General features: G+C 38.4%; 1 long non-coding RNA gene across 2 annotated transcripts in view; it reads left to right on the forward strand.

Moving 5' to 3' along the window:
- The first annotated feature begins 21,755 nt into the window (after nucleotides 1-21,755).
- The window catches only part of LOC114104988 (uncharacterized), a 37,965-nt gene continuing 33,029 nt past the window's right edge, over nucleotides 21,756-26,691 (forward strand). Inside the window, exons 1-2 of one of the 2 annotated variants that reach the window (XR_003584927.2) lie at nucleotides 21,756-21,887; nucleotides 25,013-25,165. This is a non-coding gene — a long non-coding RNA (uncharacterized lncRNA). The remainder of the gene's footprint in view (nucleotides 21,888-25,012; nucleotides 25,166-26,691) is intronic. The other variant, XR_003584928.2, reaches the window with a different exon arrangement.

A 26,691-nucleotide genomic window follows, 5' to 3' on the forward strand; every position in this document is an offset into this window, starting at 1 on the left:
CTGTAGATAATCTTATCCATACCCATATATTTACCTATAACTACATGGTGATGACTTCTAAATTTGCACCTTGAAATTTGTGCCTTGGACCTCAAAATTCATTTGAATTCACTTATATCTCTGCTGGATATATGTGGTATCAAGTCTACAGGCTCTTCAAAAATTAATATTATTGCAACTAAACTCATAACATCTTGTGACAATGCTCCTCTCACAGTGTTCCTTCATCTCAACAATCCATGTAGACGTCCAAGTCCCAAACCTAGAAGTTTTATTATACTCTGTGTGCTCCCCACTCACTAACTAAATTCATGCAATTTCTTCATGTTGAGTTTTGTTAAAAAATGTTTTTAGTGATAGATGGACACAATATATTTATTTTTATGTGGTGCTGAGGATCAAACCCAGGGCCTCATGCATGCGAGGCAAGTGCTCTACCACTGAGCTACAACTCCAGGCCTCATGTTAAATTTTGAAGATGGATCTGAAACTCCTCTGCTTTTCACTGTCTCTACTGATATCACATTGGTTCATATTATCTGCAACCGTGGTCTGGTGTACAGTAACAGCCTCTGGATGGATTTTTACTCTTTTCCTCTACCACGTCTCTACAAATCAGCCTCTGAAGTCTCTCTCTAAAAACATAAATGATATTACCTTGCTTAATACAGTTCAATATAATTAAAACGAAATCCATACTCCTGTCAGGCATGGTGGTACACTCCCATAATACCAGCGGCTTGGGAGGCTGAGGCAGGAGGATTGCGAGTTAAAGCCAGGCTCAGCGATTTAGCAAGACCCTAAGTAACTCAGCAAGACCCTTTCTAAATAAAATATAAAAATGGGATAGGGATGTGGTTCAGTGGTTAAGTGGCCCTGGGTTCAATCCCCAGTACCAACAAACAAACAAACAACAAAGCCCCCATACTCCTCCTCCTCACAACAAATGGGGGTCTTCCTTTTCCTGCTTACTTCCCCATTTTCCTCTGAGCCATGAGAACTTTTCCTCAGAATGCTTCACACACACTTATATTCTTCCTGTTCTTGGAAGAGGTGAAGCTTGTATGTCACAGTGAACCCCAGCTATGCATAAATATAACACACCAATTAAAAGATATAGAAGCCGGTGCACTAGCGCATGCCTGTAATCCTAAGGGCTCGGGAGGCTGAGGCAGGAGAATTTCGAGTTCAAAGCCAGCCTCAGCAAAAGCAAGTACCTAAGCAACTCAGCGAGACCCCGTCTCTAAATAGAATACAAAAAGGACTAGGGATGTGGCTCAGTGGTCAGGTGCCCCTGAGTTCAATCCCCGGTGGTCACACTGCCTCCTCTTCTTTTGTCTGTGTAGGATCCCTTTGCCTTTTTTGACATAAGAGTACTTGTGATGGCATTTAGGGTCCATCCAGTTAATTTAGGGTAACCTGAACTCAAATTCCTTTATTACTCTACACCACCAATCCCCAAAAGCCAAGAGACCAATGTTCTCTCTGATATGTGGATGCTAACCCATAATAAGGGGGGAGGGAAAAATAGAAGTTCACTGGATGAAAGGGGAATGAAGGGAAAGGGAGGGGAATGGGAATAGGAAAGACAGTGGAATGAATCAGACAGAACTTTCCTATGTTCATATAGGAATACACACCAGTGAAACTCCACATCACATCAAACCACAGAAAGGGCTCTTCCTTAGAATAAGTTATACTCTATGTATGTGTTATTTGTCAAAATATAGATTCAGAATACGTTTTTTTCCACATAAATTTTGTGTTTATTTTTTACTTACTGGTTTATTGGCAGTTTTTCTTAGACCGGTGCTAATGAATAGAAATGCAATAAGAAACACATATAAAACTTTTAATTTTCTGAGAGCCACAATAGAAAGTGAAAAGAGACGTCTAAGATTAACTATGATGGTATGTTTTATTTAATCCAGTGTCACCAAAATCTCCCCATTGCAACATGAAAACAATATGAAAATTATTACTGAGATGTTTTACATTTTTTGGCATAAAGTCTTCTTTCTTTGGTGTGTATTTTATAGTCACAGATTTGAGTTGGTCACATTTCAAGGGCTCAATAGCCACAAATATCTAGTGACTACTAAACTTAATGAGCACATGGTAGATATATAAGATATGTGTATTTTGCTTTAAGGCCAATACAATGCTTGCAAAGAATATATATATATATATATATATATATATATATATATATATATATATATATATATATAGTTATTTTATGATATACATTATATACACATACAAATGTACATAAGTGTATATATTTTACATACATATATATTTACATATATGTTTGTATATTATTTTGTGAATAAGAGGCCAGCAAAATGTCATTCCCAACCATATAATAAACCTTTTTAACATCGGTATAGATATATATTTGTAGACTCATGTGTATCTGAATTTAACTGTAACTAGAAAATTAAGTGTTTGTGATCATGAAACATCACTGGATGATAAATTTCACAAGTTTGTCTTCTATTATATCAGAATATCTTATTTGCATTTTAGGGGCATTTGTGAATGTTCAATATTCTGAGATTTGGTGAAATGGATCTTAATACATATTTATTATAATGTTTTCTTCAGTTATGGTGAATTCAATTAGAGAGAATTACTGTGGAATTCATCCTCTTAAATATTTATTGTCACATAATATTTTAGATTTGAACAGTGGGGAAATAACACAGAAGCTCATAGAAAAATTAGAAGACTAATGAGATTCAATCTTTAATTGTGTATGCATAATTTTGAATCGACTAATGCTAGGCAACACATGCATATTCAATTAAAAATATTAACAGTTATTGAGGGGAAATTTTTAGTTAATAATAAAATAAAATAAAAAGCCTCTTTAATCACTGGAAGAATCCTCAGAAGTGAAAAAGAAAACTCTACATCAACTTAAACATTTCAGGACAACCAATTTCATTAATTTAAAACAACTTCCAGTGCTAAGGATCCAAGCAAATGAGCTATTTTCTTTAAAAATTCTGGTTCATCTTGGGAGCATTAAAATTAATAGAACTTATGATCTTGAATTCTATTCATTTGTGAATGTGTTTTCTGTAAGTACACATAATTGGGGTTGGGATCTGACAGCCCCTCATATATAACCACCATGAATACACATTGAGTTTTACACTATTAATATTTCAGGGGATTCGATTCATAATTATAGAAATCGAACACACTCATGAATGTACTAATGTAAAAAATCTTATTGCAAGCAAGTGCAGTGCCCTGTCTTCATACAGCATTAGGATTACAAGTACTAAGCCAATATATCAATCCAAGGCCTGGTTCTTTTCCCTAGAGCTCTGGAGTGGGGAAGGTGATAGTGTAATGCCAGATTCGTGGGACCCCAATAGACCTCCAGGAGCCGAATCTGATGCAATCACACAAGAGTCTTTATTGCAAGCTCGAGCCTGGATTCATAACCGTTTCCGACGCAGCGGTTCCAGGTAGTGAGTCCTGGTCCTTTGTTCAGTGAGATTTTATAGGTTTTGGGGGGATACTCTATGCGTCACAACATCACACAGCAAATCATTCCATACCACGGGAAAGTTAAACAACAGCTCTTAACATTGATTAGCACATTCACTGGTGGGAACAAGTTGGGTAGGGGGTGATTGGTTAGTACAAGAGGGGATTTGTTTGAACTGATTGGTTTAAGCCATGAGGGGTGTACATGCTAAACTACATGGTTTCCCAACAGGTTATCAACCGTCATAAACTACTTTGGTGCTCCTCTGGCATCTCAGGTATTTTCCCTGTCTCCTGCTGATTGGTGGTTGCTAGGGGGTTGCTATGGGTCCTCACCTAGCCTGACTGAGTCAGGGACACCTGGTGCCACAGATCTCTCCTGTTATTTGCAGACAAACGACTCGGCAGGGTGGGTATGTGCCTAGGAGTGCTCTGTGGGTTTTTCCAAGGACAAGGGTCATGCCTCCTCCCTCTGGACAGGACTTGAGTTAGAAACTATTTTAAAAAATGGAGACACATCAGTCTCTCAATAGGAGATGCAGTGGAAGGGAGGTGGGAAGGCCAGGATAGTCTTACACTGGAGTCACATTTTGTAAGATGAGAGCTGGTCATTGCTTCCTGCCTGAGAAACGGGTTCTCAAAATTGAGGATCACCAGATCTTTGTCTAGGCATGCTCATTTGCTTTCTCCCAAGTTGACTCTTCCTGGTCATGTCTATGTCCTTGATACATATTTTCCTGGAGGCACAGCCGGGCTCAAATTCTGAGGCTGTTCTGGAAAAGGCAGGGGGAATGCTCAACACCTCAGTTCTACCAGTCAGTGGTGTCTCAGTTTGCACTACTACCACAGAACTGGTGATTGCTGTGCCCAGGGGATGCTCCGTGGTTGGATGAGGCCACTTGCCATGGGACTTTCCTTAGCTGACCTGTTTAGAGCTCTGCTTCCCTCTCAGCTCCTGCCATTGTTAGTCCTCTATTCCTGGAGGTGGATATTACCTTTCAATTAAAACGGCAACAAAAACCTTAGACCCATTTCTCTAAGATGTAACTGTGATGATTGTTGATTTTTGACTGTATGATTACTAGAATGGGATTTCTGTGATTTATGAAAGTCATTTTTTTTTTTTTTGATACTGGGAATTGAACCCAGGGGCGCTTAACCACTGAGCCACATCCCCTGCCCCCTTTCACATTTTATTTAGACACAAGGTCTGGATGAGTTGCTTAGGTCCTCACTAAGTTGTTCAGGCTGGCTTTGAACTTGTGAATAGATTCCTGAATCGCTGGGTTTATAGACGTGCCCCACCTCACCCAGGTATGAAAATCACTTCTGAAAACCTCAAGAAAGTATGAAGTAGGTAGTGACTGCTTTAAGAATTGTACACGTTTCTGAGTAATAAGCACAAAATTTAATAGATGTCATATATTTTGAACTTAGTATAATGCTTAAGAATGTTTAGAAGAGTTAAATGTGTGTGTGTGTGAAGAATTGTGACTAAAAGAATTTTAGGTATTTTCAGTATTTACATATGTAATCTGGGATTTAAATGTTTAAAGAACTGTAAAATGGCTTAATTAGGGGAACTTCTGAGAATATGCAAAAGAAGTGCTAATAAACCATTGGAGTCCAGATCAAATACATTGAGAATCAAAAATGAAAATCTATCACACTGAAGGAAAACATCTATGAAGAAAGAAAGTGGGAATGAGAAGAGAAAAACTCCTTAGGACTAAAGAAATAGAATGTATTTAGGTGATCATGTAATCACGTAGAACATAATACAATGATATAATCATATGATTGTATTATCTAGTATATACACATAGTTTGGTATACATTATAATATGTACTTTAATATCATAAGGAATATATTATAATAAATATGAGCCCTGAAAAAATGTAGTTCATCATTGCATATCACATTTACTTAGCAGGCCACTGGATACAAATATACCTTCATAATCAAGAAAACATAGTTTCCCATATAGTTAGCTATATCATTTCTCAGAAGTACTGGTATTTCAGTACAATTCAAAACGGGATGGTATTATTCACAATTTCCACGTGCAGAATTTTGACTTTGTTTATGCTTTTAAAAATCCATGAGTGTGTACAATTCAAAAGCTTGATCATTTGACTCAGATTCTGTATCTATTTTTTAAATTATTCTTTATATATATATATATATACCTTTATTTAATTTATTTATTTATATGTGGTGCTGAGGATCAAACCCAGCGCCTTGCATATGCTAGGCAAGCACTCTACCAGTGAGCCACAACCTCAGCCCTCAGATTCTGTATCTAAGAAACATTTGGTATTCAATTATGCTAACAATAAACTTTATGAATATGCTAATAAAATGCATATATTTTACTAATAATAATTAGGATCGGAAAGAATAATGAGCATTATGACAGGTCAGATGAATTTCCACAAATGACATCTGGTCTTTGGTGTTAAGATGTGAATGCTTTATGATTAAGAAGCTCATGACAGCTAGTTACAATATGTGTATCATGTTCATTTCCATTCCTTCATCTAAGCACTCCCACAAACTTAGATATCTGTGGTAGATGACATCTGTGGGAAGTAGGTTCAAACTGTCAGGACTTTTTCAGACACTCTGCTGACTGCTCCAGACTTGGAATAACCCTATAGCATCTGGATCCATTTTCTTGCTGTCCAATTCCTCTGTATTTGCTGACCATTCCTTTTTCTGATAATCTGTATTAAATTAGAGAATTAGACAAAGAGAAAAATACTTGACCTTCCCACAGATTCACTTCCTATCCTTCACTGAATTTCCAAGGTAGCAATAGAGACTCTTTCCATAGATCTCAAAGTAAATTGCAAAATTCTCAAGCTTTTAAGTCCCATTTCATTTTCATTCATTTTAATATAGAGTGCAGCGTGGAGTTCTTTAAGAAGAGGAAAGGGTATTGTGGAGCCAAATAAGCACTGCATGGGTGTTACGGGGGCGCTATGGTGCCCCAGAGGCTCGATTCAAAAGTATTGGCAGCTTAGCAAATGGATCCCATAGTACAATGGTTCAGATACATTTATTTTGAGAAATGGGAATGGATGAACTACTTTTCTTCTTGTTTATGTCTCTCCTATTTGGTCTAGTCACGAGATGGGAACACAGAACTCAAATATTCTACCTTGGTTAACTTCCTTACATGGGTGGGTTGCAGGCAGATTTAGAATGATTATAAAAGGAACCTTTAAACTTGATTTTTAAAAGTAAAATATAGTTTGTGCTTTAATATCTTTGTTCCATGCCTCTAACCCTACCCGCTATCAACCCACACTGTATCCCTGGTTCTGTCCTTGAACTTCATTCAATCCCTGCTTTCCATTCAAGCCCAGATTCACTCCTTGTCCTGCCCCCATCTCTTAGTGAGGTGCTGGTCACTTAGGGATGGATGAGGGATGGAGTGTGGGTTAGGGACAAAGTAGGGTGAAGGGCGAATTGAGGGTCTTTTAAAAGGTCATGGTTAGATAGATATTGCAAAAATTATTTATAATATTTAAAATGCTGGTTTGACAGTCCCTTCAATCAACTTGGCACTCTCAGAACATCTGTGTCAAAATATCCTGCCACTTCACTAGACAAAAATGTCGTCCTTTGACCATCAGTAATCTCAATGACTTTTTACCTAGAACATTGATGGGGGAGAGATTACTGGGGCTGTCAAAGATTGTTTTACAAATTTATCAACAGAGATGGAGAAGAGGAAGAGTTTTTGAAAGTTGTTACAGATTAATATGTATTCCTATATTTCTTTTTCTGCGTTTGGCCTTTTATCTCATTATCTCTCTTCTACATGGACTTCTGGAAATTCTGCCAGTGGTTCTTTCTTTGTTTGTTTTTAGTACCAGGGATTGGACCCAGGGGTACTTAACCACTGAGCCACATCTCCACCCCCCCCCCCTTTTTAAATTTAAAGACAGGGTCTCACTGAATTACTTAGGGTCTTGCTAAATTGCTGAGGCTGGCTTTGAACTTAGGATCTTCCTGCTCTCTACCTCCCAAGTTGCTGGGATTTACAGGCACATGCCACATGCCCAACTCTGCCAATAGTTTCTGACTCATCAAAGACACTATCTCTAAGGGCATTTGCACACACAAATTGGTTGGAAATTTTGTGTCACCAAGAGGCAGCTTTACACACTATGGAGGCATGAATATAAATATATTGATTCCATGTCAAACAAAGATAAAATATGAGTTTGTGTGGGTGAGGAATGGGGTAGGTCATAGATCAAAGTCTCAAGAGGTAAAGGGACCCTGAGCAGTCCAAAAGCAGAGGCTTAAATTTGAGCTCAAATTCTTTTGTAACATCTCCAACAAATGGTCAGACACAGCACGTGACCAGGAATGCCGCCCTCATATGGTATAATATTCCATTTCCAGTTGATTCTAATTCAAGCTTTTCCTTAATTAGAGCTGAAATCTGCCTTCCAGGTCCCTCTCCTTCTATTCCAAGTGTAATTCTCTGCAAACACAGACTGAGATTATCCCATCTTCCCCCGGACCACTTTTCAAATATTTCATGACAGACCTAACTAAGCTCTAACTTTTGATTTAAATGAAGTCTTACCTTTAAAGTGTGACACTGAGGGGTAGATCAGAAATGATAGAATCTTGGCATTGATCAATCAAATGCCACCGTGTGACTTTTCTCAAAATTTACCACCTTATCCATCACAGTACAGTGCTGCTTGAGATCAGGTGATTATTTACAAAATCCCTGATGTGTGCAGATTCTCAGGACTTAGAGTTGCATTTATAACCAAACATACTGGCAGATGAAAGGGTTTTCAAACAATAAACTAACCTTCAGGAGACACCCTGTGGGTCCAGATAAAATAAGGTTTTTGAAAGGTAGATTTTAAATATATTATTCTGATATCTTTTTTAAAACTCTATTTTATCTATTTATTTTTATGTGGTGCTGAGGATTGAACCCAGGGCCCTGCATGTATGAGGCGAGCACTCTACCACTGAGCCATAACTCCAGCCTTTATTCTGATGTCTTAAAATAATCTATAAACTGGCAAATACTTAAATGTGTATTATTTAAATATTTTTAGCTTAATCATAATTTTATACTAAGAGAATTGGAATATTTTCTTTTTTAATAGAAAACATTTAATTAAAATAGACTTCCACCTGGGCATATAGCAAACACCTATAATCCCAGAAGTTCAGAAGGCTGAAGCAGGAGGATTGCAAGTTCAAAGCCAGCCTCAGCAACTTAGTGAGGACCCAAACAACTTAGTGACACCCTGCCTTAAAATAAAAAATAGAAGGGCTGGGGATGTGGCTCAGTTTTTAAGCACCTCTGGGTTCAATCCCCAGTACCAAAAATAAATGAATAAGTAAATAAATAAATACACAAATACACTTCCATTCTATGCTATAGATGTTTTTATCAATATTCTTTTCCTGAAATTTCTCTATTTTTTGCCTATTTTGTTATCTGAGATAAAATTCTAAGGCTTTGCCTCCATCTCTTATGTTTTAATGCAGAGATTAAAGTAATCCTTTTTGAAATTATGATGACAGTAGGCCATGCTGAAATATTTATCAAACATATTCATAATTTCTTTATTATGTGACTCTTTTATCTAATAACTAAAAGTTGTTTTAGACAGAAAAGGATGGGATTAATTTTTCTTGTGAAGAAAAAATGAGAAGAAAAAATAAATAATTTATTACTGCACTGTGGGTTTTTAAACTTAGTAAAGAATAGCAATGAAAATAATTATAAGAAAGTTGGAGAATTTCCATATTTTTAGATGGTGAACTGAAAATGTTTTCTTCTTAAGGATGAGTGAATTTCTTCTGTATATTGAACAGAAATTTTACATCTTGAAGAGTGGGGGATGTTTTTCAGAGTTGGATCTCTTGTAAGGTATAAAGTTCTTGAGAACATTTAACATCTTCATTCATTTATTGATCATTTCTTCATTATCATATCATTCTTCACTTATCATTTCTTTTATTTTAATTGGATGATAACATGTTTTTTATTTGTTCTTTTTAGTTATACATGGCAGTAGAATGTATTTTGGCAAATTATATATACATAGAGTATGACTTATTCTATTGAGGACCCTACTCTTGTGATTGAACAGGATGCAGAGTTACCCTGGTTTGTGTATTCAATTACAAGGCTAGGAAAGCTATGTCTGATTCATTCTACTATCTTTCCTATTCCCTTCCCACATCTCTTTCCTTCATTTCCCTTTGTCAAATAGCATTATTTTATGATGCTACCTTTGTCACTGGATAGTTTTTAAAATATCTGTATAACTTATAATTTCCTTGGGGCAGGGTCTGTGTTGTTCCTGTTTGTATTATCTATAAAGCTGATAGACACTCAATGTAATTTCCAGTTCCTTGGACTCTTGATATTGCTACTGAGTACCATTTTCATGTTGCTAAAAATCTGTGCCCTAAATAATTCTCAAATATAGATTTGCATTACAATGCTAATTTATTTAATTTTCAAGGAGTTTGAAAATACATTTCAGAATTCTGTAGGGCCCTGCAAAAAAGAATGTGTTAGACATAGGGTGGTTTTTTTATTGGTGAACAATTAAACCATGGGGAGGAACAATGTTGAATACCAAAGCCATAAAATGTGACCAATGGGTCTGAGAGTATAGGCAGAGCATAATGTATTTTCTTCAGCTCCTAAGCTAAGTGAAAAAGAAATTTGAATTCATATCCCACCTATGATTTTATAAGCCTTGCAAAACCATTTTTCAATTTGGCATTATTAGCAGCCTGATTGGAAGCCACAGAGTCTGCCGACCAGATCTGATGAATTGAAAATCAGAACGAACGGGTTTTAAGATAGCAACATATAAGCAGAGCCGCTTTACAGAAATAACACCAATAAATGACAGAGTTGCTATTCTAAAAAATACTTGGAAGCACTGAAATGGATTTATTCATGACAATGACAGTTATTTTTTTTTCTAATCTAGATTAATTGATAGAGAGCAGGTTTAAGGAAGTAGGAAAGTTTTAATTCAATGACATCAAATGACAAAAATCATTGAACTAGATCTTTATCAAAATGGATATAATTTTAGGTTTTAAGTAATACAATGCAGGCTGTTCATGAAAGGATACTTTATTGGCAGCAGATATAACTCTGCAGGGGGCTAAAACAGTATAGAGCTGTACAATCCAAATGAGTATCGGCTGGAGAACAGCCTCAAATAGATTTATTCCACTCTGTAGGAATACAGAAAACACGAATTTTTCAAGAATGATTTGAAAACTCTGAATCAGTGGAAGTACTGATGGCTCCAAACATTGCTACAATGGATTTTCTACCTGAAATTTTGATGGCTCCTTAGTTATTTCCCAGATATATCTTTTACCAAAGAGAAAAGAGGCTCTGTTCCATTTATGATGTAAAGGAAACAGTCAAATCAAAATTGTACACGTTAAAGAAATGTGTGTGTGGGTGAGTAAGTAGATCATGAAATAATTTAGAAAAGTTGTTCCTGCGATTCTGAAACCTGAGGTGTGAAGTCCCATAGAAAGGACCATAAGATACAAGAATCCTGCTGTCCTGGGATTGACATGTTTGGGGGGCGGTGGTGGTGAGATGACAAAGAACTAATAATAAATTATATAGTGATTTATTTATTTATTTACTATTGGTTCTTTTTATCCATGATACCAGAATCCATTTTGATATAATTATAGAAACATGGGCTATATCTTATTTTAGTTAGGATCCCTTTCTTACTGGGATTCACTGTGCTATTTTCATATATGTACATGGGAAAATCATGTCAGATTCATTCCACCATCCTTCCTTTTCTTATCCCCCACTTCTTTCCCTCCATTCCCCATTGTGTAACCCACTGAACTTCTATTCTTCCCCTGACCCCTTCCCACTTATTGTGGGTTAGCTCCCACATATCACAGAAAGCATTTTACCTTTGGCTTTTGGGGAGTGGCTTATTTCTCTTACCGTGATAGTCTCCAAATCCATTCATTTGCTGGCAAAAGTAAAAAAGTCATTCTTCTTTATGGATGAGTAATACTCCAATGTGTATGTGTATGACATTTCTTTATCCATTCATCTATTGAAGGGCACCTAGGTTGGTTCCATAGCTCGACTCTTGTGAATTGAGCTGCTATAGACATTGATGTGGCTGTGTCACTGTAATATGCTGGTTTTAAATCCTTTGGATATATAATAAGGAGTGAGATAACTGGGTCAAATGGTGGTTCCATTCCAAGTTTTCTGAGGAATCTCATACTGGTTTCTAGAGTGGTTGCACCAATTTGCAGTCCCACCAGCAATGTATGAGTGAACCTTTTCCCCCACATCCTCGTCAACATTTATCCTTATTTGTCTTCTTGATTATTGCCATTCTGACTGGAGTGAGATAGCATCTCAGTGTAGTTTTAATTTGCATTTCTTAATTGCTAGAAAAGTTGAACATTTTTTCATGTATTGTTGACTATTTGTATTTATTTTTCTGTGAAGTGTCTGTTCAGTTTCTTTGCCCATTTATTGATTAGGTTATTATTTTTTTGTTGTTGTTTGTTTGATGTTAAGGTTTTTGATATATATATAATATATATATATATATATATATATATATATATATATATATATATATATATATTAGAAATTAATTCTCTATCTGAGGTGCAGGTGGCAAAGATTTTCTCCCTTTCTGGAGACTCTCTCTTCACACTCTTGATTGTTTCCTTTGTTGCGAGGAAGATTTTTAATTTGTTGCCATCCCACTTATTTATTATTGATTGTTACTTCTTGTGCTTGAGGAGTCGTGTTAAGGAAGTCAGTTCCTGAGCTGATATGTTGGAGTGTTGGGCATATATGTTCTTCTAGCATGTGCAGGGTTATGGAAATAGAAAAAGCAGTTATGAATTCATTTGGAAAAATAAGAGGCCCAGAATAACCAAAGCAGTCCTTAGCAAGAAAACTGAAGCAGGAGTCATCACAATACCAGACCTAACATCATACCATAGAGCTCTAGGGACAAAAACGGCATTGCATTGGCATCAACAGAGGCAAGAAGACCAATGCAACAGAATAGACACACAGAAACAAACCCACGAAAATACAATGACCCCATAGTAGACTAAGGCATCAAAAAGCATAGATTGGAGAAAAGATAGTCTTTTCAACAAATGGTGCTGGGAAAACTGGAAATCCATATGTAGCAGAGTGAAATTTAACTGCTGTCTCCCACCCTGAGTTACCTAGTTATTTATAGGGGAAAAGTGAAATGACAAAGATTAAGGAGGGAAGACAGAGAGCAAGGAGGGCGTCTGGAGGGCAGCAGGAGACTGTGCTGGTTGCTGTATTGGATGGAGTGGCCACGGAAGGCTGGACTGAGGCAGGGGTTGGGGTTCACTCTGGAGAACTGTAAGGTCAGAGTCAAGTAGATCAGAGGGAAAGAGGAGAGGGAAGGCGACAGGTAGCAAAGCCACGGAGAGAAGGGGCCTGGCAGATCACATTTGGTTTGTCTCAAGACCCATTTAGCACCTTTGGCTTCCATTATGAGGGGGATGGGATGCCACTGGAAGATCTTGAGCAGAGGATTTTAAGATTGAGAGCTCAGTCTCATTTTTTCAGTTAGTGCTGTGGGCTGAATTATGCCACCCCCATTCATTTGCTGAAATTTTAGCCTTCAATGTGACTGGGTTTGGAGATAAGACTTTTGGGAGGTAATTAATGTTAAATGAGGTCATAAGAGTGGGGTCTTAATAGAGTAGGATTTTTTTTTTTTTGCTACTGTGTATTGAACTAATAGTCACTTGACTACTGAGCCCCATCCCCAGCCCTATTTTGTATTTTATTTAGAGACAGGGTCTCACTGAGTTGCTTAGGGCATCTCTTTTGCTGAGGCTGGCTTTGAACATACAATCCTCCTGCCTCAGCCTCCCGGGCCACTGGAGATCCCAGTAGGATTTTTGATCTTACAAGAAGAGAACAAGTTCTCTCTTTTGTCTACCACCCATTTTCTTTCTTTCTTTTTCTCTCCCTTCTCCTTTTTCTCATTCATTCTCTTCTTCCTCTTTCCCCCCTTTCAATTTTTTTCTTTTCCATTTCTTTTTCTCTTTTCACCTTTCTTTTCCTTTCTCTGCCTCTACCCCACCCTGTTATTATGTGAGGACACGAGAAGGTGACTGTCTGTAAGCCAGTAGGAGAGGACTCACTAGGAAACAAATTGGTCAGACTCCTTGAGCTCAGACTTCCTAGCCTCCAGAATTGTGAGACAAGAATCTTTTGGTGTTTAAGTCTCTTAGTTTAGGGAATCTCATTATGGCAGACCACATGCACAGTATAAAAAAATCTAAAAAACTGCAAATGGTAAAGCACAGTTCAGATTTTCTATACTGTGTATAGATTTTCTATACTGTATGTATATATATATATGTATGTGAGTGTGTATGTTTGTGTGTGTGTGTGTGTGTATGTGTGTGTGTGTGATGCCTGGGTTTTATGACTCTCCTTTGTATGTGTAGTGAGATGAAATCAATTGTTGTTTTTTTTTTTTTTGAACTAAATGTTAGCTTATTTATTCTGCCTTCTAAAGTAGAATAGCTGTTGGAAAATAAATCTTCATATGGCTTGTTTCAGTTTTTGGAGGGCATACAGGAACTTGTCAGGCACTTAATTCTGAAGCATTTTATTTTAAAAGACTGCAGGGAAGTCCGGGTTTCTTCTTTGTACTATATTTCAGCCATTATTGGTTAAGTGGGTTTTAATAGGCCATCCTGGAAGCATTTGTTGTATTATTTCTATGAAAAAATGCAATCTGATTCCTAAATCATTGACTTCCATGTGAGCTTTAGGAACACAATCCATTAGCACTCTGGAAATTGCCTATCCAATCCGCGACAAACAGGTAGATTTGGTAACAATCAACCTTCAGTAGACCGAATAGTTATCAGTGAGTTTTTCAAATAGGACTGTCTTATTCATGCCTCTGAAATTCCTCCGGGGGTTTGGTTTACAATCTTTGGACGATTTCTTGATTGGATTTGAAATTCAGACTGCTTCAGAGATTTCGTCTGCAATTAAACAACCAGGGTAGGGCTCAATCCATACAAGTTAAGAATAGAGAAAGTTCCCCCTGTTTCTTCATCTGGTATGTTCCCTCTGTGAAGAAATTTCTGGTGGCTTTTCTCAAGAGGTATTGAGGTGGAGGTCTAACCTCCTGGGAGGTGGGTAACAACTTTTGGAATGAGCGTTCTAGCACTGCAGAGAAGAGATGTTGCAAAACTATAAGGAGCAGATATTCTGCAACTGGGCAGAGTATCTCACTTTTGCAAATGATCAGCTATGGGACTTCGAACAGTTTCCTTCTTCTCTTAAACCCAGTCGTTCACTTCAACATTAGAATTCTACCTACTTGATTTGAGCTGAATGAGGATCAAATAAAGTAATATTTGTAGTACCTGGTATTTACCAATACCTGCTACTTATTGGGTATGGTAGATGAATGGCAAAAATGACCATGATTTGATACTCTTTCCTGTATCCACACCTTTTGAAATATGACTTTAGAGTTTCTCCTCTCAAGGGATATAATCTATTTTCTCATCCCTTGAATCTGAAATTTTGGACATCTGGCCAATGTGATATGGTGGCTCCAAGCTTCTACTTCAAGAGTCTTTACATTCTTCTCCTCTTCTCTTAGAACTGTGTGCCTGTATTGCAAATGAACTTGAGCTATATTGCTGAAGGATGAGAGAGCATGTGGAACAATCTGAATCGTCTCATCTGAGTCCACCCCAGATCAACTGGACCACTGGTAACTCATCAGTGATGGCAGATAGAGGGTGATGAACTTGACCCAGATCAGTAAAACTTCACAGCCCATCCGAAGACTTATGGGTTGACTGAGCCCAAATATAATACCACTGAACACCATCAAAAAAATCAATGTTGGTGTTCGTTATTATTATCCTTTTTTGAGGTACAATTGATATACCATAAGAGTATCTTTTAGTCAGACTTTTTGTTGCCAAGATCCAAGAACCTGACAAGAACAAATTAGAAAAGGAATAGTTTATTGGGGGGCTCACAGTTTCCAAGGTCTCAGTCCAGACAGTGGCTCCATTCCCTGGGGCTCAAGGTGAGGCTGGACATCATGGCGGTAGGGTATGGTGGAGGAAAGTGGATCAAGACATCACACCAGGAAGCAGAGAGAGACTAAGCTCAGCTCACCAAATATATATTCCAAAGGGATGCCCCCAGTGACTGAGCTCTTCCAGCCACACCCCACCTGCCTTCAGTTACCATTTGGTTAATCCCTATCAGGGGCTTAATTCATGGATTGGGTTAAGACCCTCATAAATCTACCTTTTCACCTCTAGGCCTTCTTGCATCTTCTCACATATGAACTTTTGGATGACACCTCAGATCCAAACCATAACAGTGTACGTATCTGAAATACATAATTTGATGAGTTTAATATCTGTGGTGATGAAGAGTATGTATATACCAATTAAGCCATCACCACAATCAAGCTAACGTAGCCATCACTCCTCAAATTTTCCTGTGCCCCTTTCTAATTGCTTCCCACCATCCCACTTTCCCAACCCATGGCGTCTCTGACCTGATTTCTATTACTTTAGATCAGCATGTATTTTCTAGAATTACATATAAATGGAATCATATAGTTGGCATTCTTTGCTGTCTGTCCTTTGACTCAGTGTAAATATTTTAAAATTCATTCATGTTGTTCTGTGTAAACTGCTGAATAGTATTCCATCTTATGGACATACCAAAAATAGTTTTATTCGCTTATTAATAGACAATTGGGATGTTAGGTTCACTCAATATTATCATAAATAATATTTCCATTCTCTTTAAGTGAAATTTATGTTATAAATTATAAGTGTGTTTTAAAGTTGTACACTGAATAACATTCTCATAACAAATACCAGTTTTATTTTAATGACACTAACTCATTGTGAGTTTATACGGAAAAATAAGTCAACATGAATAATAAAGAAAATTTTGGATCCATGAAGACTAGCCTATCAACTCCGTATTCACAGAAAAAGAAATGACAATGTCTTTCAAGTGAATATTGAACTTTTAAACTATACTCCTAATAAAATTGAAGCAAAAATTAAAATGTTTTTATGCATCAGTTCTCATCAGTGACATTGGTCAAAACTGAAATTTTGAAAAAAAGGAAGAAGCGACAAAGATCAAGGAAGTGAAGAAAAAGGAGGAACAAATTTGTAACTACTGCCCAGGCAGCACATTCAGCAACCCATTCCATTTTCTAAAATTCACTTACCTGTGGCCAGAAATTCCAACCCTCAGACCTGCCACATTTACGACCCACAGTTTCTTGCATATGTTTTCAGAAATATCCCCTGCATGTACTTGCAAATACAAAAATCACTCTTCTTTGCCTTTTATTTATTTATTTTATAATGTATCTTTGCACAGGCTCTGGTCAATTCCCAGTACTGCAAAAACAAACAAAATGAACTAAACAACAACAATAAATATATCTTGCAGATCTTTCCTGTTTATATTTTTCTTTTCCTGTGCTGCTGGGCAGTGAACCCAGGAACTTGCGCATGCCAGGTAAGCTCTCTATCACTGAGCTACCGCTGGTTCCAGATCTTTCCTTTTTAATTGCTTCCTACTTTCTGTTGTAAGATTTGGCCACATATGCTAAGGTTGACCAAGTATGTCCTGGAGACTGAGATCTATCCTGTGCCCCATTGGCATGAAGCTGTGAGAGCCAGGAGGAGGAATGTATATTTAATTATTTCACACAAGAAATGGATCGGATGAGGTCTACCTCTTTTTTGCAATTGGTTCTCCACTAGAAAGTCCACTTTTTGTTGGTAACCTGCTTCCATGTTCCACAGAATGCCTCTTATCAATAGGTAATTTTTTTTTCTATCCCCCTTGGTACAACCAACACCATAGTGATTTTTTTTTTCAAGTGGCACAGATTGAACCCAGAGCCTCTCACATGCCACTGAGCTACATGCCCAGTCCAGCCTTGAGGTATTTTTAATGCTGAGTGACACAGATTAACATGGGGTATCTTTGCCAACAGGGTCTGAGTTATTTTCTGGCCTTAACAGGCTACAGTCTGGCCACATACCATCTTATTTAGTATTCTCAGACTTCCTGCTAGCCTCTGAAGCCGTTTCACAGGTCTAAGATCAATTGCCTAAGTTTCAGAGCTGCCCTTAACTTTGGCAGTGGCACAGGAAATTGTGCCTGCACCGACACATGTCTCTCCATATGTCTCAAACAGAAAAATTAATAAAAGGAGAGGGGTGCGGAAAAAGCCTGACACATGCAACATGGGCGCCTTGGAAAGGAAACTGCATTTATTGGCAAGGAGATGAAGACAAGGAGGAAAGCAGGGCTACCATCTGTATCTCCTTTCTGAAGTGAAGCTGGAGAGAACTCCCCGACGCTGCCGGACAGAAGAGTCAAGGCCCTGGAGGAAGAAGGCCTCCAGTACTTGGGAAATTGCAGTTAAATTCAATGTCAAAATACTTTCCCCTGAATTGCCTGGCTGCCCTGCTTTAATTGGTGTCACTGAATCTCCCTCCTTTTCTTGACACAGCTGGTCCCCTTTCTGCTTCAGGGAAGAGTGCTCGCCAGCTTCTACCTGTTTTGTTTGTGGCATGTGTAACGTTAAAAAAATTGTGCTAGAATAGCTAACATGACATTTATCATTTGAGCCATTTTAAGGGTACAGTTCAGTGGTGTTAAGTACATTCACATTTGTTATGGTTTGGATGTGAGGTGTCCCCGAAAAGCTCATGTGTGGTTAGGGAGCCTTAAACTAATCAGTGAATTAATCCCTTAACAGGATTAACTGAGTGGTAACTGGAGGCAGGTGGGTGTGGCTGGAGGCAGGTGTGTGTGGCTGGAGGAGGGGGCATTGGGGGCGTGGCTTTGGGGTCTCTATTTGTCTCTGGAGAGTGGAGTCTCTCTCTGCTTCCTGATCACCATGTGAGCTGCTTCCCTCCACCACATTCTTCCTCCATGATGTCCTGCCTCCCCTCCAGCCCTGTTGAATGGAGCCTGCTGTCTACGGACTGAGACCTCTGAATCTGTGAGCCCCTAAATAAACCTTTCCTCCTATACAGGTGTTTTGGTCAGGTCTTTTAGTTACAGCCGCAAAAAAGGTGACTAAAACAACATTGTTACACAACTGTCACCAACAGTCATCTCTAGGACATTGCTCATCTTATAAAACTGAAAATCTACGCCCTTTAAAAAATACCTCCCAATTTCTCTCTCTCTCCTCATGTCCTAGTAACCACTACTCTATTTTAAAACTCTCTCTCTCTAAATTTGGCTATTGTATGTAAGTAATTCATTCAGGCAGAATCATTTGAGTTTTTTATTTTTGTGATAGTCTTATTTCACTTATGGTAGTATCTGTGTACTATGTCTTACAATTCTCTTCCTTTTTAATGATGAATGACATTCTGTTGCATGTATTCATGACACTTTGTTCATTCATCTGTTGATGGGCATTTGGGTTGTTTCAGTCTTTTGGTGATTGTAAATGATGTTGTCATGAACATTGATATACAGGTAACTGAGTTCCTGCTTTCAATTCTTTGGGGGTATATACCTAGAAGTAGAATTGCTGGATCGTCCAGTAATGTGGTGCTTAATATTTAAAGAACTATCATACTATTTTCCACAGTTGCTGTACAATTTTATGTTCCCATCAGCAATGTACAATTTCTCCATATCTTTGCATGGAACATGTAACTTTTGATAATCACTGAAAAATACCTATTTCTTTGTTTGATAGTATGATACTTAGAGAACTAATAATTCTAGGGAACTAGCTATTCTTCCAAGTCCTTAGTTCAAAAATAGAAAAAAAAAATATATATATATATCTCCTATTAAATATATAATGCATGGTATATACATACATTGTATATGTAACATATACAACTATATATAAATATATAATACTCGTCAAATATATATTCAAAAATACATCAGATAATGTATATATCTATCAAAGGACTGATGCATGAATATTTAAAATACACTCTCCTCCCCACACTTTTACTTCATTCCTTTCCTTCTTTGGACATTACTCCATCTCTGTGCTTATTTTGAGCATCCAAACCCCATATAACAGCGATAAATAGTTCAATTTCAGCCTCCAGGCTCCTGAGAGAAATGTCAGGGCATTTTGTTCTGTGCCTAATGGAGGACCCTTTACAATGTGGATTCTACTTGGCAGTTACTCGTTTTGTCAAACGCAAATGAAGAAATATGCCATTGTTCCCAGGCAAGATCAAATTTTCAAACCTGGTGGCAGATAGATTGCAATGAGACCTATAGCCAGGATAGAGAGAGAGGACGTGCCTTGACAAGAGGGCCATGATGCCAACTGGCATCTGGCAAGTTACATCACAACAAAGTCAGACTTCCTTAAATACCAATTGACAGACATTCTGTGCTAAGAAATCAGGACATTTCTGCCATCATAATAAATTCCATAACAATGGAAATTGCAGTGGGTCAGTCACAGCCTGTGACATGGGAGGAGGAGCAGCAAGACACAAGCAAAACCAATAACAACAATAATAAAAGAGATCATCTATTGAACCCTAATTATGTGCAAAGTACTTAATAATAACTATTATTTTGTACCCTGTTATTAGGTACCAGATGCTGATGATAATGTAGACCCTTTGAATGTGTAATCTTGTTTAATCATTACCATGCAACTATCATATCAACTAGGTTCACCTAAGTTGTGCAACAGTAATAAATAACTCCCAAATCCCAGTGGTTGAGTGTATTAGGTGCTTATGTCTTGCTGACATAAAGACTGTTATGATGGAGGTCCCCGATAACTCTGGAGGGCAACTCCACTCTGTATTTCAGCTCAGAAATTCTAGCTGCTTCTATTGTATTACATTTCTGTATCAACACACCCTGCCATGATCCATTAAACCTAGGAAGAAAGATGTGGAATATCAAATACCTGTGACTAAATGTATCCACCTGGAAGGGACAGGTGTCAAAGCTGCTGACATCTTATTGACTAGAACAAGTCACATGGGCAGAACTAACTATGAGAGGGTAGGGAAATGCAATCCTTTGGAAAGCCCAGAAGGAAAGGGACCAGATCTTGGAGACTATGCATGCATGCCTCATTGGTAAGTACCACTATTATCTTCATTTATAGATAATAAAACCAACACAGAGAGATTAAGAACACTCATCCAAGGCCACTCTGCTGCTCAGGTGGCTGGGTTTAGATGAAGGTGTGTCTAACTGCTCAGCCCGGGCTTTTCACCACACAAATGTTTGCCTCCCCCAAAGAAACCACATTGAGCTAAAGTAGACACAGTTTTCTTCATCAGGGTTCGTTGAGTATTTTCAACAATGTCTGAAAATGAGAATTAGAATTTAATATCATAATCCACTGAACCACACTGTGTGAAAATTAGAGTATTCAGGAGGAGAGGTGAAAGAGTGAGATTATGCTTAATTGTGTTGAATTGCAGAGTAAAGTGTGTGGTTCTCTTTCCTGAAGATGACTATCTCATCCTTAGCTAATCCCAAGGCCCTAGTTGATGGGAACAAACACCCTGAACGGATTGCTGTCCTGGATAAACCCAGTTTAGTGCGAACACACACACATTTTCACAAAGGACGGTTGAAATGTTATGCAGGAGGAAGGAAATAATTGATATTCAGAGCAAACACTGACCGTATCATCTGTGGGGTTAAAAATACCTTTGTGTTTAATAAACAACCTTGATTGGCCCGTGTTGCCATAGGAGACTAAGGCCCCAGGGTTTAGATCAGCCCTGTCCAGTAGAAACCAGATGTGTCACATATTTGAATGTAAGGAACAGCTGCCATAGACAGGCTGGGACATGCTGGGACTCACTAAGTTGCTGGCCATAAGGAACAACAGCCATAGGCATGCTTAGTCATGTCTGGTTGCAACTGATAAGGAGCTCTAAGGGGCACTAGCCACAGGCACACTTAACAATGACTGGTTACAATCCATAGGGAGCATAGCTCCGTGAACATGCGCCAAGAACATGCCCTTTTGCAATTACATCATCTCACAGGATATAACCAATGGACGTTGACTTTCACTGGGTGAAACTAATCACCAACATACACCGCCAACTTGGAACTATTTTTAAATCTCTTGTCCTGCCACATCAATGATGCTGCTCCAAAGACATCAGGGAGCCTGGCCACCTTGCTGTCCATGCCCAGGTCGACTCCACCATTCCTAATGTCAAACCGCTGGCTGGAGAGAACTGCCCTTTGTCTAAGAGAAGTTGCATGGCATCCAAGGTATTTTGGGGCTTGTGGTTGCCCTAGGATTGTGTGATTTGCTCGTGGTGTTAATTAATGTGCATTAAATGCTAGGTGGGATGCTCCAGCACACCCAACACTTTTTGCATTCATTGTTATGTGTGATGATTGGTGTGATTGAATATATGCTTGCATTTAAAGACAATCTGCCTTGGAGTAATTATTGATAAATGCTGCTTGCAACATTGAATTTTCTGCTTAGTCACATTAAAAATTAGTTTAAAAGGAAAGTGAGATGAATCTTAATAATATTTCTTATTTAATCCAATCTATTATTATCTTTTAAACCCAATATGCTGTCATTCAACATTCCATGGATTGTAGTTTCAGAATATAATCAATATAAAATTATTCATATTATGTATTATTACTTATCAATTTTTTTAAAAAGAAAACCTGTTTCAAATTCTGGTGTGTATTTTACACTTACGACATATCTCAGTTTGGATTAGTTACGTTTCAGGTGCTCAGTAGATGGCCACTGAACTGAACATGGCAAGTCTACATTGAGAGGAAGGCAGAGGAGGAAAGGGTGAACTGTTCTGTATGAAAAAATGTAAGAATCATGAGTTTCCTGGAAGGTAGGGCAGAGTCAGCAGGAACAACCAGGGAGAACAGTGCGGGATTCTGGAAAGGGAGCCTGTGGGGAGATTGGTGGCTTGGGAAGAGGGGAGATGTCCTGTAATTCATCATAGTATAATATGGAGTAAAGAAAGCAGGCTCAAGATGAGAAACACAATTCAGTCCAAAAAGTTCAGGGTCCTGAAAATCAGTGTGGGGATGAGATAGGGATTTAGGATAAATCGAGAGAGAGAAAGAGGGAGAGAGAGAGAGATACACTAAGTCTTAAAAGAGAAACTCCCAGGAACCATTCAGATACAGAAAGCACAGCTGTAAATCTTGAGTGACAGGCTCTTGGCCCATGCCCTTGTAAAATAAGAGAAATTTGAAAGATCAGGGAAAGATGGTGTGAAATTGTGCAACTTCACTTTGACTCCACCTCCAACCTGGCCCCTAACTACAGCCCTTTGAGAAATACTGGACTCCCAGTCCAAGGTATAGCTCCTCACTCCCTTGACTGTGTATCTACTTCCTCACTAAATCTCTATCTATGCCTCTGTCTGGCCCTGGTTGAAATTCTTTTCTGTTACATACATCCATTCCCTGGATGCTTCTCGAGAGACTTCTCTTCTCCCATGCAGAAAGGGCACTGGGATTCTGGTGCCTGCAATGGGGGCTTGAATTATTTAAGGTTAAAGGTTAAAAGATAGGGAAATACCTGGTAGCCAGATTACCTCTAGAGAGAGGGCATCTATGTTAAATAGAAGAGCTACAATATCAACACCATGAAATCTTTGCTATTCTTTTATGATACTTTGCCCAGTGGTAGGTCACAAGAGGATTAAAAATGACCCACTCTACAAAGACGGTAGGTCTTATGAGAAACATAGACTTGATACTGGTGTTGAGAAGCAGGTTCGACTCCTGTTTGCTGGGTGTTGAAGACTGGACACCTGAGAAAGAGGCAAGAGCAAAAACTTTTATTTAAAGGATGGGAGAGGGAGAGGGAGAGGGAGAGAGAGGGAGGAAGGGAAGGGAAGGGAAGGGAGAGATGCTCTTCAACAGAACAGGGGGTCCACGTTGGTGCCCGTGGGGGTGAGGGGTGTCCTGCACCTTTTATAGATTTTAGATTTCCTTTGTTCTCATGCCCCTTCCCTCTCAACCTGCCTAAGTGACCCAACAGGTAAAGTGATCTAAGGGTTGGAAGGAAGCTGGCCAGGGGTACAGACAGGGAGAGAGTCATCCAGGGGGTACTCATTAACTCCTTGCTGGGAGGAACAATTCCCTGGAGGCTGATAACCTTGGCAACAGGTTGGAGGAGGGGTAGTGTCCTCAAGTTAATGTTTTTATCTCCTTTGACTCATCCCCCCCATCTTCCTGCCCAATTGGTCATTACCTACACTGACTATCCTTTTGTTCCTTAAACTGGAAATAAAATCCTGTATCTGTTAAGACTACTTAAATATATTGTGATATAAGTTAACAGCTCATGGTGCAACTGTTTAACAAAGTGTGCCATTTTATTTCACAATCAGACAATTGAGTAAACTCAACTGTTTGAACAACTCAAAGATCATTTGCAATATTTTTCCTACCCTAACCATTTATTTTCCCTTTAAACTTTTGATCACTTTTTTAAAGTATATTTTTTTAGTTGTTGATGGACCTTGATTTTATTTATTTGTATGAGGTGCTGAGAATCGAACCCAGTGCCTCACACATGCTAGGCAAGTGCTCTAACCTGAGCCATAACCCCAGCCCTTCCTTGATCACTTTTTATTTGGGGATTTTACAAATTTTTCCTGGGAGACCTTAACTTTGACATTTATGTCCTCTTCCCCCAAATTCACAGAGGTGCTTTAGAGGAATCAAAATCCCGATTAAGGGCTGGGGTGGTGGCTCAGTGGTAGAGTGCTTACCTAGCAGGTGTGAGGCCCTGGGTTCGATTCTCAGCACCACATATAAATAAATAAAATAAAAGTCCATTACCAAATTAAAAAAAAATATTGAAAACAAAAATCTGTATTAAGAAAAAGTCAATGGGCTGGGGTTGTAGATCAGTGGCAGGGCACTTGCCTGGCATGTGTGAGGGACTGGGTTTGATCCTTAGCACTACATAAACAAAATAAAGGCATGCTGTCCATCTACAACTACAAAAAGAATTAAAAAAAAAAAAGAAAGAAAAGAAAAAAAAAGTCAACACAGCTTATTAGGAAATGAAGGATGAAAGAGCCCTCGAGTTTGATGAAGTGGGTCACCCTTTGTTTTTGTGGGGTGGCTGACTAGGGTGTCCTTGAGAAGGGTAACCACCATGAAAGAAGGAAGCAAGCAACGAGAAAAGATGAGGGGGGGTCCATCATGATGAGAGGAAAACTTAAAAAGAACAACTTATTTCCCAGTGAAATCAAACCAACAGGCTCATTTGTTGGATAAGAAACATCCAGAGAAAGGATGTTAATAAATAGTCGTAGTTATCCCGCTTTGAGGTTTGCATTACATTTTTGTTCACGTATAAGTACATTTTATGCGGTTTCACCTGCCAGATTTTGGTATGGAGGATCAAAGTGCCCCGAGACTGACTTTTCTTTTCTATGAAAAAAAGAAAATTCTGGAGCTTCGAAAATTACTTGCATTAAAAAGAGAGAGAGAGAGAGCGAATGGAGGGCATGAACCTGGATGATTGGCAGAACAGGAAGGTAAGTCTTTGGTGGGTACATTTACTGCGAACCTGGGGACAAATTCTCGGAGGTGGAATGGGTGGCTTATTGTTCTTTTTGCTAAAATTCTTTCTTCCAGCTGAAAGATCATGACGAAAAGCCAGCTTTTTTTTTTTTTTTTTTTTTTTTTGCCTGTTGTTGGTCCCTTCAGTTAATTTTAGCTTGATTTTAAAGACCTATTTTCATGAAAGTTTTTTTATTTTTTATTTATTTTTAAAAAATTGAATCTCTTTCCTGTACTCAGATGGTCTTCTGCAAAGACCCAGAGACAGAGAGCCAGGAAGAAAGGACTCAAATGCTTGAGGCCTGACCATGTCCCTGAGGCCAGATATATTATCCTTTTGGGTTGACTTATGAACTTCTATAAGGAAGAATGAAGGAAAATCTGTTCACCTTTTATCTTAATAAAATATCACACCAGAAGGAAAGAAAGCTCCAGAGAGAAACAGAAAGATCACAGTGCTTTGTTTCGACCAACAAAAGTCATGCTCAAAAAATAGAAAAAAAGAAATTTTTGGAGGCACGTCGTGCCCACTAGGCATTTTGTTGTAATTAGGGAAGAGTCAGACAAGGCCACTGGAGTGAACAAAGCTACACATATATTGGCTTCCCTCTTTGATAAATTTTATTTTTTTTTCCAAAATGGGTTTGGTGTGTCTGTGCGTACGTGTATGGGATCATACTAGTGATCAGACAATGAAAGATTCAAACTAACCGTTAAACAGATGATGAAATTGACCTCAAAAGATAGAAAATAAAAAGTCCTAGAAAATGACAAATGAGAGCTTATTTCTCAGAAGAAACATGTTTGTTCAGAACAGCCAAAAGGGCTTTGCGAGCTACGTTTGAGGCACAAAGAAGGGCTGGCCCAGCTTGGGGCAGACAATGTCATGCTACACAAATAAAGAGGAAAAGGGCCCTGCTGCCCAACTTTGATTTTTGCTTTTCTGTTTCCAAAGGGGAATGAGATTTAAGCAAGATGGATAAACTAAAAATCAGTGAAGAAGAATTAAAGTTTGAGAGAAATTTTGAGAAGAGCTGTTGGGCCCTGGCAAGAGACCAGATCCTGGGCTCCTCCATTATGGTCCCGTGAAAGAAAGTCATGGAGTGGGGGTGGGGGTGTGTGTGTTTCTAGAACCCTGGGGAGGAACAAACATCTCAGCTTTCAAAAAAGAAAAGGATGAAAGAAACAGCAGGCTAATAAGCTTGACCTTGATCTGAAATAATTAAAAAAAGACTCTTTGTGAATAACTAGGAAAATAAAAATGGTAATGTCTCACTCTTAGCTTAGGTTTCTCAAGTCAGGCCTTATTATTATTATTATTATTATTGATTATTCACTAGACCAGTGGAGACTCAGGGAATACCATAGACAGTGTAAAATGTCATCATTTATGGTTCCATATGGACAGTCACCTCTTCAGAAAAGCAACCCCTTCCTTAGCACCTGGTCTACAGCAGTTACCTAGGTAGTGCCCATAAAAGTCTACCTTATTTTATTCATA

This window comes from Marmota flaviventris, chromosome 1 (assembly GCF_047511675.1).
Source record: "Marmota flaviventris isolate mMarFla1 chromosome 1, mMarFla1.hap1, whole genome shotgun sequence".
NCBI classification, from domain to species: domain Eukaryota; kingdom Metazoa; phylum Chordata; class Mammalia; order Rodentia; family Sciuridae; genus Marmota; species Marmota flaviventris.